General features: G+C 46.9%; 1 protein-coding gene across 1 annotated transcript in view; it reads right to left on the bottom strand.

The window, feature by feature from the left end:
• LOC116967435 (methylcytosine dioxygenase tet3-like) overlaps positions 1–12051 on the bottom strand; it is a 79812-nt gene extending 67761 nt beyond the window's left edge. The window contains exon 1 of the mRNA XM_033013992.1: positions 11948–12051. The gene's annotated coding sequence lies outside the window, so the exon portion shown is untranslated. The remainder of the gene's footprint in view (positions 1–11947) is intronic.
• Between the last annotated feature and the right edge of the window lie 4886 nt (positions 12052–16937).

The following is a 16937-nucleotide window of genomic DNA, read 5'->3' as shown; positions in this document are numbered from 1 at the left end:
TTCGCTCCATAGATGCTGCCTCACCCGCTGAGTTTCTCCAGCAATTTTGCCAACCTTCGATTTTCCAGCATCTGCAGTTCCTTCTTAAACAAGGTGACTCGTGTGTTGGACTTTATGGGAAAACAGCTGGAGCCAGAGTGTGTTGCTTTGTATACCTACACAGCTGGGGCACTGGGTGGAATTTCAGTCTCTGTCCTCAAGAAACAAACACTCTCTCTGCACTCACCGCTGGAACTGAAGCAATAACAAGGAGGGTATGAGCATCATGCCCAATAGTCTCCAGGGTTTAGAAAGATGAAAGCCAAAACAAGCAAGTATAATGTCATCCACCTCTCACCCGCCTGGTTTTGTCCTACCCCCACCTCTCCCCCAGCTTTCTATCCCCGACCACAGGTCACAAATTGCCGGGTTCCCCTTGGTTCTGGGCAGCAACCCCATTCACCCCTCTTCGAATACATCTGATGCAGCAACTCTGATACCTGGCTGCTCACACTCTACATCACGGAGCAAGCTTACTGACGATGCAATTTTAAGTGGTGATACAGTGGTGCAGCTGATCACCTGAGCTCAGGTGACATGAAAGGAGGTGCATCACACATCAGCTTTCTTTTGCAAGTTACCCAAAGAAATGAGATACACCATAGATAGATAGATACGATCGGTTCAAACTCAAGTACAATGGATAGAGCAAAGGGGAACACAAAAATGCTGGAGAAACTCAGCGGGTGCGGCAGCATCTATGGAGCGAAGGGAAGATAGAGTACAGAATATAGTTCTTAACCCTCTATACCCAAGCTGGATGTTAAATTTTAGTAGGCACGAAACGCTGATGTAACTCAGCAGGTGAGGCAGCATCTATGGAGAGAAGGAATGGGTGACGTTTTGGGTCGAGACCCTTCTTCAGTCTGAAGATGGGTCTCGGCCCGAAACGTCACCCATTGATCAGTCCGAAGAAGGGTCTCGAACCGAATATTCGCCCATTCCTTCTCTCCAGAGGTGCTGCCTCACCCGCTGAGTTACTCCAGCATTTTGTGTCTACCTTCAATTTAAACCAGCATCTGCAGTTTTTTTTTTACACATGTTAAATTTTAGAATTCCACTTGCAAGGATATCCAAACCTTGAATCAAAAGTTCCATCTCAATGGAAGAGAGTGAAAAACTAAAATGTATCAAGTTCCGAGGTCAACTTTGGTTATTTAACATCTCATACTTTCTCAGGATATGGAAGACGGCCATTCAGCCCATCAAGTCCATGCCAGTTCTCAGAGCAATCCCTTCTATCCTCTTGCACTTTCCCATCAGCATCCGTCATTTCTCTATGGAACTTCTACAGGTGTGCTGCAGATAGTTCAGAACCAGGGGCCACACACACAGTTTAAGAATAAGGAGTAAGCCATTTAGAATGGAGACGAGGAAACACTTTTTCTCACAGAGAGTGGTGAGTCTGTGGAATTCTCTGCCTCAGTGGTGAGTCTGGTGGAGGCAGGTTCTCTGGATGTTTTCAAGAGAGAGCTAGATAGGGCTCTTAAAAATAGCGGAGTCGGGGGATATGGGGAGAAGGCAGGAACGGGGTACTGATTGGGGATGATCACATTGAATGGCGGTGCTGGCTCGAATGGCCGAATGGCCTACTCCTGCACCTATTGTCTATTGTCTAAAGTATTTTATCGGTATAGATGACAGCATGGTTTGGGAACAGCTCCGTACAAGACCCCTAGAAATTGCAGAGAGCTGTGGACATAGCCCACGCCATCACACAAACTAATCTCCTTTCCATTGACTCCATCTGCACTTCATGCTGCCTCGGCAAGGCCAGCAGCACAATCAAGGCCCAGTCTCATCCTGGTTTCCCCTTCTCCCATCAGGCAAGAGGTACAGAGGCCCCACAGCAGAAGCGTCCACATCGCGGGGCTGGAAACTGGAAGTATCCTGAGCTAATTCTGCTACCACCATCATCGATTGCAACAAGTGATGGCTCCCACTGATTGTCGGCGGAAGCTTGCGTCCTTTTCAGGACGGACGATGGCAGCGAGGCCAACATTTGTAACATGGAAGATGGACACGAAAGAAGAAGAGGTACTGAAGTTTGAAAATGAGTACCACCAGATTCAGAGACAGTTTCTTCCCAGCTGTTATCAGGCAACTGAATATCCTATCACCAACTCGAGTCCTGACCTCATTGGAGTCCCTCTGACTATCTTTAATCAGACATTACTGGACTTTATCTTACACTAAATGTAATTCCCTTTATCCTGTATCTGTACACTGTGGATAGCTTGATTGTAATCATGTATAGTCTTCGCTGAACGGATAGCACGCAACATAAAAACATAGAAAATAGGTGCAGGAGTAGGCCATTCGGCCCTTCGAGCCTGCATCGCCATTCAATATGATCATGGCTGATCATCCAACTCAGTATCCTGTACCTGCCTTCTCTCCATACCCCCTGATCCCTTTAGCCACAAGGGCCACATCTAACTCCCTCTTAAATATAGCCAATAAACTGTGGCCTCAACTACCTTCTGTGGCAGAGAATTCCACAGATTCACCACTCTCTGCGTGAAAAAAAAATTCTCCTCCTTATCCTTAAACTGTGGCCCCTTGTTCTGGACTTCTCCAACATCGGGAATAATCTTCCTGCATCTAGCCTGTCCAACCCCTTAAGAATTTTGTAAGTTTCTATAAGATCCCCCCTTCTAAATTCCAGCGAGTACAAGCCGAGTCTATCCAGTCTTTCTTCATATGAAAGTCCTGCCATCCCAGGAATCAGTCTGGTGAACCTTCTCTGTACTCCCTCTATGGCAAGAGTGTCTTTCCTCAGATTAGGAGACCAAAACTGTACGCAATACTCCAGGTGTGGTCTCTCCAAGGCCCTGTACAACTGCAGTAGACAAAAAAGATTTTCACCGTACCTGGGTACACATGACAATCATAAACTAAACTAAACTCTTTCAGTCTACATACACTGGAGATTATTTACAGTGACCATTTAACCTCCCAAATATTTGACAGACCTGATCAGGCAGTGACTGGATCAGGAACAGGTTAAGTGCACATGGACAAACCTCTTACACCAACGAGGGTTTACTAGAGTAGCTCCACAGACGAGGGAGTCCAGTCATGTCACGGGTCTGCAGCAGGTGAGGCTGCTTTAGAGACTTTAGATAGACACAAAAAGCTGGAGTAACTCAGCGGGACAGGCAGCATCTCTGGAGAGAAGGAATGGGCGACGTTTCGGGTCGAGACCCTTCTTCAGACTGAAGAAGGGTCTCGACCCAAAACGTCACCCATTCCTTCTCTCCAGAGATGCTGCCTCACCTGCTGAGTTACATCAGCGTTTTGTGTCTATCTAAAATTTAACATACAGCTTGGTACACACAGTATCTCCAGGTTCCTCCCACACTTCAAAGACGTGCATACTTGTAGGTTGATCGGTTTGGTGTGATTGTAAATTGTCCCTATTGTGTGGGAGAGTGCTAGTGTGCGGGGATCGCTGGTCGGCACGGACTCGGTGGGCCGATGGGCCTGTTTCCGCACTATGTCTCTAAACTAAACTAAATTAGGAAGCTCATCTCACACAAATGACACACGGCCAGCTGGAGTTCTCGTGACTGAGAAAATATATGTTTGTAACACAGGATGTGAATTAAAAGCAGGAAATTGTTGCAGGTCACATACGATTGGATGAAGTGTTGGGATAGGTCTGGAGGGGCTGAATGGCCTCTTGTTGTTCCTAAAGTCAACATTTCTTCAATGTTTTGCATTTGTTTTCATCTGAAGAGTTCGTCAAATCTTTGATATTCTCACACAACTTCCTGGTTTCCAATGCTCCCCGGATTGTTGCAACAACAAGTCATTTCACTTTTGCCATTTCGTGTGTCTATGACTAAAATAGTCTTTCAAGCAAACGTTAACAATGAAAGAGAAGGGTCTATATTGGAAACACCATCCACCAGTCTGAAGAAGAGTCCCAGCCCAAAATGTCCCCATTAAATTTGAGGAAGGTTCCCCATCCAAAATGTTACCAATTGAATCTGAAGGGGGGGGGGGTCCCCACCCGAAATTGCTTTGGGATGTGGGAGGAAACCGGAGCATCCGGAATAAGCCTTCGCGACCACAGGTAGAATGTGCATCGAATATTAGAACAGCGATCCAAAATGTTGCCTATCCATGTCTTCGAGAGATGCTGCCTGACCCGCTGAGTTACTCCAGCGCTTTTTGTCTTTCTTTGTAACAATAAGAGACTCCCTACGCTACATATGAATCAATGTTCTGATCATCTCTAAAGCTGAACAGTTTTCTCGACTGGATTAAAATTCTCTTTGGTCAAGAGTTAAAATCTTTGTGTCAGGCAGACGTGGCATTTCACACTCAGATTCGACCACTCACCTGCACATTGAGGACAGATGAATCGAGCTACCAACCAGCCCTTCTCAGCGGAAGGGTCTCGACCCGAAACATCGCCTATTCCTTCTCTCCATAGATGCTGCCTCGCCCGCTGAGTTTCTCCAGCATATTGTGTTTCCCTTCAATTTTTCCAGCATCTGCAGTTCTTTCTTAAACAAGGTTCTACATTTTGATAGGCATGGACAAGTTGGGCTGAGGGGCCACTTTCAATGCTCTATGACTCTGAGAGTGAACTTGTGAGATGCGTCTTACAAACATAGGAACCAAAGTGCCTTTCATTAATTAATTAATTCAAAATTCATCTGAAGAAGGGTTTCGGCCCGAAACGTTGCCTATTTCCTTCACTCCATGGATGCTGCTGCACCCGCTGAGTTTCTCCAGCATTTTTGTCTACCTTTGCCTTTCATTAAAGATAGATACAAAATGCTGGAGTAACTCAGCGGGACAGGCAGCATCTCTGGAGAGAAGGAACAGGTTGCTTTTTTTTTGGTTGGAATCCTGTTTCAGACCCGAATAGTCACTTATTCTTTTTTTCCAGAGATGCTGTCTGACCCGCTGAGTTAGATTAGATTAGATATAATTTATTGCCACACAGCCAGGCTGGTGGAAATTTGGGTTGTCTGCAGCGATACAATAATAAAGAACACACAACCACAATAAAACTGTAACACAAACATCCACCACAGCATTCATCACTGTGGTGGAAGGCACAAAATTTGGCCAGTCCTCCTCCATTTCCCCCCCGTGATCAGGACCAGAGTCCAGAGTCAGTCCAGGATCGGCTCTTCCTCACCGGAGACCGCGGCTTTAAGTTGTTGTGTTAAGTGTTAAGTGTTACTCCAGCATTAAGTGTTACTCCAGCATTTTGTGTCTATCTTTGGTATAAACCAGCATCTGCAGTTCCTCTTTACACATTCATTATCCATGTTGCCCTGCTCATTCCCCTTAGTTTTTCAGGTATCCCCTCACCTGCCCCCAACAAATTAGCATAAAGTTGGTGAGTGAGATTTCATTAAAAAATATATTTGTTTAATTAAATTTTCTTAACTTCATTGTGATTTAATGTAAAGCTTCGTCTCTCGGGTAATTAGGTAACCAGCTGGAACTAGTTAATTGAAGTCATGTGATTCAAGTACAATTAGCTGGGACAATATTTTTTCTCACAGAGAGTGGTGAGTCTGTGGAATTCTCTGCCTCAGAGGGCGGTGGAGGCGGGTTCTCTGGATACTTTCGAGAGAGAGCTAGATAGGGCTCTTAAAAATAGCGGAGTCAGGGGATATGGGGAGAAGGCAGGAACGGGGTACTGATTGGGGATGATCAGCCATGATCACATTGAATGGTGGTGCTGGCTCGAAGGGCCGAATGGCCTGCTCCTGCACCTATTGTCTATTGCCTATTAATATCTTCGGTGTAAACCAGCATCTGCAGTGTCTTTCATTAAAGATAGCCACGACGCCAAGGACAAAGATAGCTAATGACATCAAGAACAAAATATAGATTTTTCAGGGAAGATTAAAAAAAAATTGCAAAGCTTAATATGGATTCCATTAGAGTTATTAAATCCAGTTTAACCTGATTGGCATGAGTCATCTGCCAAGAGTGAACACACAGTTGGAATTACCCAACCCTAACCCTGGCTGTAAAAGTGAATGGACTAAATGTTTCATAAACAGATTGCTGTTGCATCACCAAACACTTTCTTGGAGACCGACCCTGAGAATGAAGTTATAACTATGTTGACAGGGGTGGTGTTATTGGGACTGTACAGGAAGGAACTACAGATGCTGGTTTAAACCAAAGATAGACACAAAATGCTGGAGTAACTCAGCGGGACAGGCTGCATCTCTGGAGAGAAGGAATGTGTGACGTTTCTGGTCGAGACCCTTCTTCAGGCTCAACCCATTCTTTCTCCGACTGGATAGACTCGGCTTGTACTCGCTAGAATTTAGAAGATTGAGGGGGGATCTTATAGAAACTTACAAAATTCCTAAGGGGTTGGACAGGAAGATTGTTCCCGATGTTGGGGAAGTCCAGAACAAGGGGTCACAGTTTAAGGATAAGGGGGAAATCTTTTAGGACAGAGATGAGAAATATTTTTTCACACAGAGAGTAGTGAATCTGTGGAATTCTCTGCCACAGAAAGTAGTTGAGGCCACAGTTCATTGGCTATATTTAAGAGGGAGTTAGATGTGGCCCTTGTGGCTAAAGGGATCAGGGGGTATGGAGAGAAGGCAGATGCAGGATACTGAGTTGGATGATCAGCCATGATCATATTGAATGGCAGTGCAGGCTCGAAGGGCCGAATGGTCTACTCCTGCACCTATTTTCTATGTTTCTATGTTTCTTCAGACTGATCTCGAAGACGGGTCTCGACTTGAAACATCCCCGTTCCTTCTCTCCAGCGATGCTGCACCTATTTTCTATGTTTCTATCCACAGATGCTGCACGGGAGTGTACAAAATTTTCGGAGACCCTCAGACTATGGTCACAAACGGTCAGAAGAAGAGAGGTCTCGACCCGAAATGTCACCTATTCCTTTTCTCCAGAGATGCTGTCCGATCCGCAGTGTTACTCCAGTTATTTTCACGCACGTAATTCCAAATTCCAACAGTTGTCAGCAAGGGAAGAGCTTCTCCCAGCGGCTGAAGAGCATCTATTGATTCAACACCTGACTCTGTGAACTGCAGCACCTCATCTATTCTTCCTTACAGCTATAAACAGGATCCATTACCTCTGCCCTTCAATTGCCTCATTCTGCAAACCTTTGGGAGATTTACCAAATGGATACCATTCATTCCCCCCCCCAGCATATTGTACCTTGTCGACATGGTTTAAGATGAAAGATTTTAAAGAGTTGCTGCCTTACGGTGCCAGAGACCTGGGTTCGATCCTGGCCCTGTCCCACGGTACGAGTTCATTCCAAGAGCTCTCCCCGAGTTTGCCCTGATTCGAACTCGGAGATTTACGGTAATGGCCGCTCGTCGGTACTCGGGGCTCTCGTGGACATTTTTCATCATGTTGAAAAATCTTCGCCAGTCTTCCCGTGCTTACCTGCCGTTAGCGAGTCTTCCCGAGCGCCTGCCGTTAGCGTTACGAGCCGCTAAGAGACGTCCCCGAGCTCCGACGTACCGCCACGTTCATTCTCCGTGCTTACCACGAGTTTGATTTTTTTTTAAACTCGGGAGAGCTCTTGGAATGAACTCGTACCGTGGGACACGGCCATAACTATCGGAGCTGTCTGTACGGAATTTATACGTTCTTCCTGTGACCTCCGTTTTCTCCGGGAGGTTCGGTTTTCTCCCACACTCCAAAGATGTGTGGGTTTGTAGGTTAATTGGTTTCTTGGTGTGTTGGATAGTGCTAACATACAGTGTGATTGCATGGACTCGGTGGGCCGAAGGGCCTGTTTCCACACTGTATCTCCAAGACTTAAACTAATCTAAAATTCACCGCTGTAAACTGATCTATGTTGATTCTGCAGTTACTACCTCCAGCACTCACTGAACTCAACTGCAATGTTTTATTAATAATATTTGCTAAACCCTTATATTGACTGTTAGACTGTGTCCCACCCTGCACAAACCAAATATATTATACTGGGGGAGAACTAGAGGTTTAGGAAATGTCTTCCGAATGCATGTAACTTCCAAGATAGACACAAAAAGCTTGAGTAACTCGGTGGGACAGGCAGCATCTCTGGAGAGAAGGAATGGGTGACTTTTCGGGTCGAGTCCCTACCACAGACGTAGGGTCTCGACCAGAAGCACCACCCATTCCTCCTCTCCAGAGATGTTGCCTGTCCCATTGTTGCTCCAGCATTTTGTGTCTCTCTTCGGTTTAAATCAGCATCTGCAGTTCCTTCCTACACATGTAATCTCCAGCTGTTCTGAATCGCTCCTATCCATCCTGTAATCCATCCTGTACAAATCCTTGCTATAATATATATATGTGGGTTTGAATCAAGAGAGTTTATTGTCATGTGTCCCAAATTCTTGCTTTGCTTCAGCACAACAGAACATAGTAGACATGAATACAGAACAGATCAGTGTGTCCATATACCATTGTATAAATATATACACACATGAATAAATAAACTGATAAAGTGCAAATAAACTGATAATGGGCTATTAATGTTCAGAGTTTTGTTTGAGTTGAGTTCAATAGCCTGATGGCTGTGGGGAAGTAGCTGTTTCTGAACCTGGGTGTTGCAGTCTTCAGGCTCCTGTACCTTCTACCTGAAGGTAGTGGGGAGATGAGTGTGTGGCCAGGATGGTGTGGGTCCTTGATGATGCTGCCAGCCTTTTTGAGGCAGCGACTGCGATAGGTCCCCTCGATGGTAGGGAGGTCAGAGCCGATGATGGACTGGGCAGTGGTTACTACTTTTTATAGTCTGTGCTTTTCCCCATCTATTTGTTCCCAAAATGTTTCCCTCTGACGTAGGAGGAAGTCATACAGTCCATAGTGCCAATGCCAATGCCAACTCTCAGGGAGGTTGCACTAACTTTCTCTTCAACCTATTCTCCCCTGGTTCCCCTGGTGGATTCTACCATTCATTAGAATCAACTGACAGTGGTCAAGAAACCAATTGACCGTCATTTGTTTCAGATGCGGGTGAAAAGTGGTTCGCCCAAAGAAGATCTCACTCGGTCACATAGAGACTAGACTCCTGATGCTAGTCGAGTACCTACGACCTTGTGATGACCATGCTGCGAATATGAGTCAAGGGCAAACTCGGCAGAGGTCGTGAAAGTGGGTCAGGCCCCTTTACTTGCAGCAGCACAATAGAACAGAATATGTAACCAGCAAAATAGAATCCAAAACAAAGCTCTACACTGTACCTTGGCACATGTGACAATAATAAAAACAGACCCAACTGCAAACCGCCCAGGACAATCCATAAATGACGTATGCAGCAGCATCATCAAGGACAAGTCGCACCCCGGCCACTCCCCCTTCTCCCCTCTCCCATCAGGCAAAAAGTATATAAGAAGGAACTGTGCAGATGCTGGAAAATCGAAGGTACACAAAAATGCTGGAGAAACTCAGCGGGTGCAGCAGCATTTATGGAGCGAAGGAAATAGGCGACGTTTCGGGTCGAAACCCTTCTTCAGACAAAAAGTATAGATATGCGAGAACGCACACCTCCAGATTCAGGGACAGTTTCTTCCCAGCTGTTATCAGGCAACTGAACCATTCTACCACAATCAGAGAGCAGAACGGAACTACTATCTACCTCATTGGTGACCCTTGGACTATCCTTGATCGGACTTTACTGGCTTTACCTTGCACTAAACGTCATTCCCTTATCATGTGTCTGTACACTGTAAATATCTCGATGGTAATCATGTATTGTCTTTCTGCTGACTGGATAGCAAACAATAGCTTTTCACTGTACCTCGGTACACATGACAATAAACTGAACAGGACATAAATAAGACAACATGCCCCTGTTCATGTTGCCTCAACTTTTTCTTCCATTTATAAAAAACAAAACTATCTCAGCAGGACGAGCGAATAAAAACTTTTCTATTCCTCAACCGCCTGGGTATAACCGCTACTTGACCACCAGTTATGCTTGCCTGGTTTTTTTTTTGCTGAGGTTGCGTTCGTAATGTTAAATAGTTCGGGAGTAACTCTTTTAATCCTGCACTCTGCTCCAGAAACACCATGGGAACTTAGTGGCTAAAAAGGAAACCAGAAGTCCAAGTGTAATGAAGAGGAAGCTCATTCTGGTGCAATATATATATATATATATTAAAATATATATTTATAAGGGGGGGGCGGGGACTGTAAAAATCTCATCATTTTCTGAATGGATTAATGGCATTTTAAATAAAATGTATCAGTGGTAGGTTTCTCCGACCTAATCTCCATATTGTGTGTCTGTCAGGAGCCTTGAAGCAGATGAATGCCCTGTTACTGTCTTCCAGACAAAGGATTCGTTGCGGGGGGGGGGGGGGGGTGTTGAGGACACTGTAGAGGTCCCTCTTGACCCGGCCCATTTCTGCTTGTGCTGCCACTTCGTTTTTCTATCTGACTAAGCACCAAGTCTGCTTGGATGTTCCTGCCTTCTCCATGCGATTATAGCCAGCATGGAGAGAGAGGGAGGGGAGAGGGAGGGGAGAGGAGAGGGAGGGGAGAGGGGGTGGGGAGAGGAGGGGGGGAGGTGAGAGGGGGCAGAGGGGGGGCAGAGGGGGGGGCAGAGGGGGGGCAGAGGGGGGAGAGAGGGAGGGAGAAGAGAGGGAGGGGGAAGAGGAGGGAGGGAAGGGGGGGAGAGGGAAAGGGGGGGAGAGAGGGAGAGGAGAGAGTAGGGGGGGAGAGAGTGGGGGGGGAGTAGAGGGGGGAGACAGAGGGAGGGGGCAGAGGGAGGAGGGGAGCCTTTGACAATGGGAGCAGAATGTCATCTTTCTGACTGCCTTTTTTGCAGCAGCTTCGGCAAGAAACGTCTCATGCCGACACCAGTAACCTCGGGGACACTCACTCACACACACACACACACACAGAGAAAAACTATTACAGTTCATCATTAGCCCAGGCAAAGCCCGGTAAGATTCTCGCTTGATCGGATCTATGATAGTTCAACGCGTTTTAAGCATATGACCGTCTCAGTTTCCTTTGTCTCATTAGATTACTCACAGAAGGCATTTCATAAACACACAACATACTCGAGGCGTAATCTCTGCAGTTAAAAACTGCCTTCACGTTGCCTTATTTTATGGTGAAACAACAGCAAGCCTCTTGTGGCCATTGGAGCCAGGGCTAATAACAAAGTGGGGGTAATTTCAATAATTTAGCAAGATAATTTAATCATGCATCCAGCCCCCGTGTACTTCTAACAAGCCAGCGTTGCAGTGAGAGGCAGCGTGCAGTGACCTGCGGGGTTAGACATGGCTGTGTAACATTCCAGAAATAAAAAAGTTATTTCATTGTTGGTGTTGCCCTTTTGACAGTTCATTTCTTTAAGCCGGGGGCAGACTGGAGGGGAGTTGAAACTGTACCAAGGGCATCATCCCACGTCAGTTGTACCCGGGAAGGTCATGAAAACTAGCAGATTATTCCCCCCCCCCCAAAAAAAAAACCCCCATGCTAAATTGGCCCCTATCAAATGGAGCAAGCAGGTCAAAAGAAGTCCACATTCCTAAGGCATTTCTCTTTTTTTTTTAAGAAAAGCAAAGCCTCGGGATGTAAAACCCCAAATAAAACAAAATGTTGGAGGCGATGTTATTTCAAAATAAAAGAGGACTTCAAACTCCACGTTAAATAGTGCAACTGGGATTTTCACATGTCAGGGTTTTTTTTTTTTAAACACAAAGCTGCCTTGGAAGGTTTGCAGCAGATAAAAGCATTGACAGACACAAACACAACAGCACTCAACATGGCAAGCATTTAAATCGCCTGTGGTTTCAGTGAAAGCAGCGGTGAAACAGGTTTTAGCACTAATTTCCCTTTCCTGCAGTGGATGTGTGTGAGAGAGGGCGAGAGGGAGAGGGCGAGAGAGAAACAGGCTGGGTAAAATAAAGGCGAGTAACAGCGTACTTACATATTACAAGTCCACAAAAAAAGGATTACAAAATGAAGGATTGGAAGGAAGCTGAAAGCATGTAGGCTCCCTGGGTAAACGTAAAGCCACAATTGAGAGCAGAAAGCAGGAAGCAGTGATATGCTTAGTTATTCAGCCTGAAAACGCCTCCCCTCCACCCCCTCCTAACAGCTGGCGGGGCCATTATCCCTGTCACACAGTGCACGTACAGAGTCCAAAGCAAACTACTCCTTTTCCCCAACTACAGAGCGGGAGGGGGGGGGGATAGGGAAAGGGGAATTTCACAAATCCACTATTAGGTTGGATGCGAGTGCAAGGGCTTGTCTTTGGCTGCTGTTGCAACGGTGTGTCGGTGTGTGTGGGTGTGTGGGTGTGGGTGGGTGTGTGGGTGTGGGTGGGGGTGTGTGGGTGGGGGTGTGTGTGTGTGTGTGGGTGTGGGTGGGTGTGTGTGGGTGTATGTGTGGGTGTGTATGTGTGGGTGGGTGTGTGGGTGTGTGTGTATGTGTGGGTGGGTGGGTGGGTGGGTGTGTGTGGGAGGGTGTGTGTGTGGGTGTGTGTGGGTGGGTGGGTGGGTGTGTGTGTGTGTGTGTGTATGTGTGGATGTGTGGGTGGGGTGTGTGTGGGTGTGTGTGTGTGTGTGTGTGTGTGGGTGTGGGTGTGTGTGGGTGGGTGTGTGGGTGGGTGTGTGTGGGTGGGTGTGTGGGTGGGTGTGTGTGTGTGTGTGGGTGGGTGTGTGTGTGTGGGTGGGAGTGTGTGTGTGTGTGTGTGTGTGTGGTTTCTTTGGTTTTCCCCTCCCCCCCCCCGACCTCGGGTTGTTAAAATGCTCAGAGAGACAGAGGGGGGGAGGGAGATAGAGATAGAGAGAGAAAGAGGGAGGAGATAGAGAGAGAGAGGAGATAGAGAACGAGAGGGAGATAGAGAGAGAGAGAGAGATAGAGGGGGGTTGGGAGGGAGGGAGAAAGAGAGAGGGGGAGAGAATGAGAGATAGATAGATTGATAGTTAGAAGGGGGTTGGGGAGGAAGAGGAGGGAGGGGAAGAGGAGGGAAGGGGAGGGAGAGGTGGAGGAGGAGGGAGGGGGGGGGGAGAGAGAGGGGGGGGGGGGAGAGGGAGTGAGAGAGAAGCCCCTGTGTGTTTAAAGGGCCAGTGAGTAGGAGATAGAGCCTCTATCTACACGCTCAGTGGGACAGGGTGGAGATGCAGGTGGGACGGGGTGCAGATGTAGCTGGAGACTCAGCACTCCAACCACTGCCATCATTCCCTCAACACTAATGGACACTACACCAAAAAAAATCCCATAAAAAAAAATGGAGCTTCGCAACCGCTCTGAAGTAACCGCTGAACGCACAACAGCTGATGCAAAAGGAATCCACTCAAGATGCCGAACATGAATATAGTCCCGCTGCCTATCAACAAACTGTGGCGTGTTTTAGCACCACACGGGCCTGCGCCTCTTTGCTTTCTAAAGATGAAAAGTTCGACTGCCGTTAAAGCCAAAAAATAGGTCCACGTTTTTTTTTGCATTTCCTGAATGTGGTTTGGATTTAGTTCCTGTAGACACAAGGAACTACAGACAGACACAAAGTGCTGGCGTAACTCGGCAGGTCAGGCATGTATCTCTGGACAACATGCATAGGTGACTTTCTTCAGACCATCTTATAGAAACTTACAAAATTCTTAAGCGTACACAAAATTGCTGGGGAAACTCAGCGGGTGCAGCAGCATCTATGGAGCGAAGGAAATAGGCGACGTTTCGGGCCGAAACCCTTCTTCAGACTTCAGAATTCCTTCGCTCCATAGATGCTGCTGCACCCGCTGAGTTTCCCCAGCAATTTTGTGTACCTTCGATATTCCAGCATCTGCAGTTCCTTTTTGAACAAAATTCTTAAGGGGTTGGACAGGCCCCGATGTTGGGGAAGTCCAGAACAAGGGGTCACACAGTTTAAGGATAAGGGGGAAATCTTTTAGGACCGAGATGAGAAAAACATTTTTCACACAGAGAGTGGTGAATCTCTGGAATTCTCTGCCACAGAAGGTAGTTGAGGCCAGTTCATTGGCTATATTTAAGAGGGAGTTAGTTGTGGCTAAAGGGATCAGGGGATATGGAGAGAAGGCAGGTACAGGATACTGAGTTGGATGATCAGCCATGATCATATTGAATGGCGGTGCAGGCTTGAAGGGCCGAATGGCCTACTCCTGCACCTATTTTCTATGTTTCTATCCTTGTTCTCCCGAGATGCTGCCTGACCCGCTGAGTTACTCCAGGACTTTGTGGCAATCTTTGGTAATATACAGCATCTGCAGTTTTTTGTTTCTATACTAGGAACTGCAGATGCTGGTTCCCCACCCCCCCCCTCCTCAAAAAGGATACATTGTACTGGAGTAACTCAGTGGGACAAGCAGCATCTCTGGAGAACCAGAACAGGTGACATTCCGGGTGGGGATCCTTTGTCAGACAGATTGTAGTCATGGATAAAGTTGGAAGAGAGATGAGGTGGAACAAAGGCTGGCGGATGCCGTTTACAAAAACAATAGTCAATAGGTGCAGGAGTAGGCCATTCGGCCCTTTGAGCCAGCACCGCCATTCAATGCGATCACGGCTGATCAACCCCAATCAGTACCCCGTTCCTGCCTTCTCCCCATATCCCCCTGACTCCGCTATCTTTAGAGCCCTATCTAGCTCTCTCTTGAAAGTATCCAGAGAACAGGAGTAACTCAGCGGGGCAGGGAGCATCTCTGGAGAACGTGGATAGGCAACACTTTGGGTCTGAAGAAGCTGGATATAGGCAAGAGTGGGGGGGGAGGGTGTGGGGGTCTTTGATTAGCAGATGGCTGGACAAAGGCCAGAACTAAAAAGATAACAAGTGTGAGATAAGGATAGAAAAGGCAGGAAATGGGAAGACAGGGGAAGGAATATAGATGGGAGGGGGAGGTAGGAAGGGAAAAGAGAGAAATGGGTCTACATATACTTATACGACCACTTTTACTGTTTGTCTGTTCATCTCTGGCCCCCCTCCCCCCCCGCACAAATATCCACCTATCTCTTCCCAGACTTTGTCCCACCCCCCACCTCTCTTCCAGCTCTCTCTCCCCACCAAAATCAGTCTGAAGAAGGGTCCCGACCCGAAATGTCGCTTATCCATGTCCTCCAAAGATGCTGCCTGGCCCGCTGAGTTACTCCAGCACTTTGTGTCTTTTTTTTTTTAATTGTACACCAGGCTCTGTGGTTCCTTGTATCTAGACTTGCTGAATGCCGCTTGGTTTTAGTTGCCGACTGCCTTCACTGAGCGGCAAGTGCAGAGTTGACTTGCGGCTTCTGCTCAGTCTGTAAACCATTGACTCTTTCCAACCAATAACTTCTCCCAGAGAGTGAGTGTTCGTAGAAACATAGACAATAGGTGCAGTGATGGGCCATTCAGCCCTTCGAGCCAGCACCGCCATTCAATAAGATCATCTGCAGTTCTTTCTTAAATATGATCATGGCTGATCAGCAAGAATCAGTACCCCGTTCCTGCATTTCCCACCCTTGATTCCGTTAGCCCTAAGAGCTATATCTAACTCTCTCGAATACATCCAGTGAATTGGCCTCCACTGCCTTCTTTGGCAGAGAATTCCACAGATTCACAACTCTCTGGCTGAAAAAGTTATTCCTCATCTCAGTCCTAAATGGCCGACCCCTTATTCTTAAACTGTGTGACCCCTGGTCCTGGACTTCCCCAACATGGGGAGCATTTATCCTGCATCTAGCCTTAAGGATTTTATATGTTTCTACAAGATCCCCTCTCATCCTTGTAAATTCGAGTGAACACAAGCCCAGTCGATCCATTCTTTCACCCTGGGAATTAACCTGGTGAACCAACGCTGCACTCCCTCAATAGCAAGAATGTCCCTCGTCAAATTAGGAGACCGAAACTCGTATTGCAGCCTTCAACGGCACACGATAAGTGTTTGGTGCATGCGTCCGACACGCAAGGCGATGAACAGCCCTTTTCAAATATAATATGTGGGTCCCTGTAAAACACTTCATTGCAAAGCTGCAGTTTCAGGATTGAAAGGTGTGTAGCATTTTTGTCATATTATCCATTCTGCTCTGAGAGAGAACTGTTGCAATTCATGTTATCTCTCCACTCGCTAATCACATTTATGATACAGAAAACACACTCCTCAAAATACTTCTGTAAAACTTCAGTGGCCATTACAGGTAGACATGATAAGCTGGTAATTTATGTCAGATCTCCTTCTCAATCCAGGTAATTGGAACTTATACCCTCAGGAAAAATGCTCAGTAATATAAACCAGTGTGGATGAAATATGCAGGCGTTTCAACTTATTCTATTCGTACAGTCAACTGCTGCGTTAAGGGCCTGTCCCACTTTCACGACCTTTGCCGAGTTTGCCCTTGACTCATACTCGCAGCATGGTCGTCACGAGTTCGTAGCTTGGTCGTAGCAGGCCGTGATGCTAGTTGTAGGTACTCGTGGCATCAAGTAGGTCGGGGCGTTTTTTCAACACGATGAAAAATGTCCACGAGTAAAAAAAGGTTGTGAATTAGGTCGTGAAAGTGGGACAGGCCCTTGAGGCGGCAATTCTACCACTGCGCCACTTAGGCTCTTTAGGATTAAGATGAAGAGAAATGTCTTCAGGAAGAACTTGAGCGCCCAGGGGCGGAAAAGACTACAAAAAGTAGTAAACACTGCCCAGTCCATCATTGGCTCTGACCTCCCTACCATCGAGGGGATCTATCGTAGCCGCTGCCTCAAAAAGGCTGGCAGTATCATCAAGGGCCCACACCATCCTGGCCACACACTCATCTCCCCGCTACCTTCAGGTAGAAGGTACAGGAGCCTGAAGACTGCAACGACCAGGTTCAGGAATAACTACTTCCCCACAGCCATCAGGCCATTAAACTCAACTGAAACAAATCTCTGAACATTAATAGCCCATTATCTGCTTATTTATTGATGTGGGGAGGAACCCAGATCACCTGGGGAG

This window comes from Amblyraja radiata, chromosome 39, assembly GCF_010909765.2.
Source record: "Amblyraja radiata isolate CabotCenter1 chromosome 39, sAmbRad1.1.pri, whole genome shotgun sequence".
Classification (NCBI taxonomy): domain Eukaryota; kingdom Metazoa; phylum Chordata; class Chondrichthyes; order Rajiformes; family Rajidae; genus Amblyraja; species Amblyraja radiata.
The sequence above is the reverse complement of the archived record's forward strand: the minus strand, read 5'-3'. Positions and strand labels throughout refer to the sequence as shown.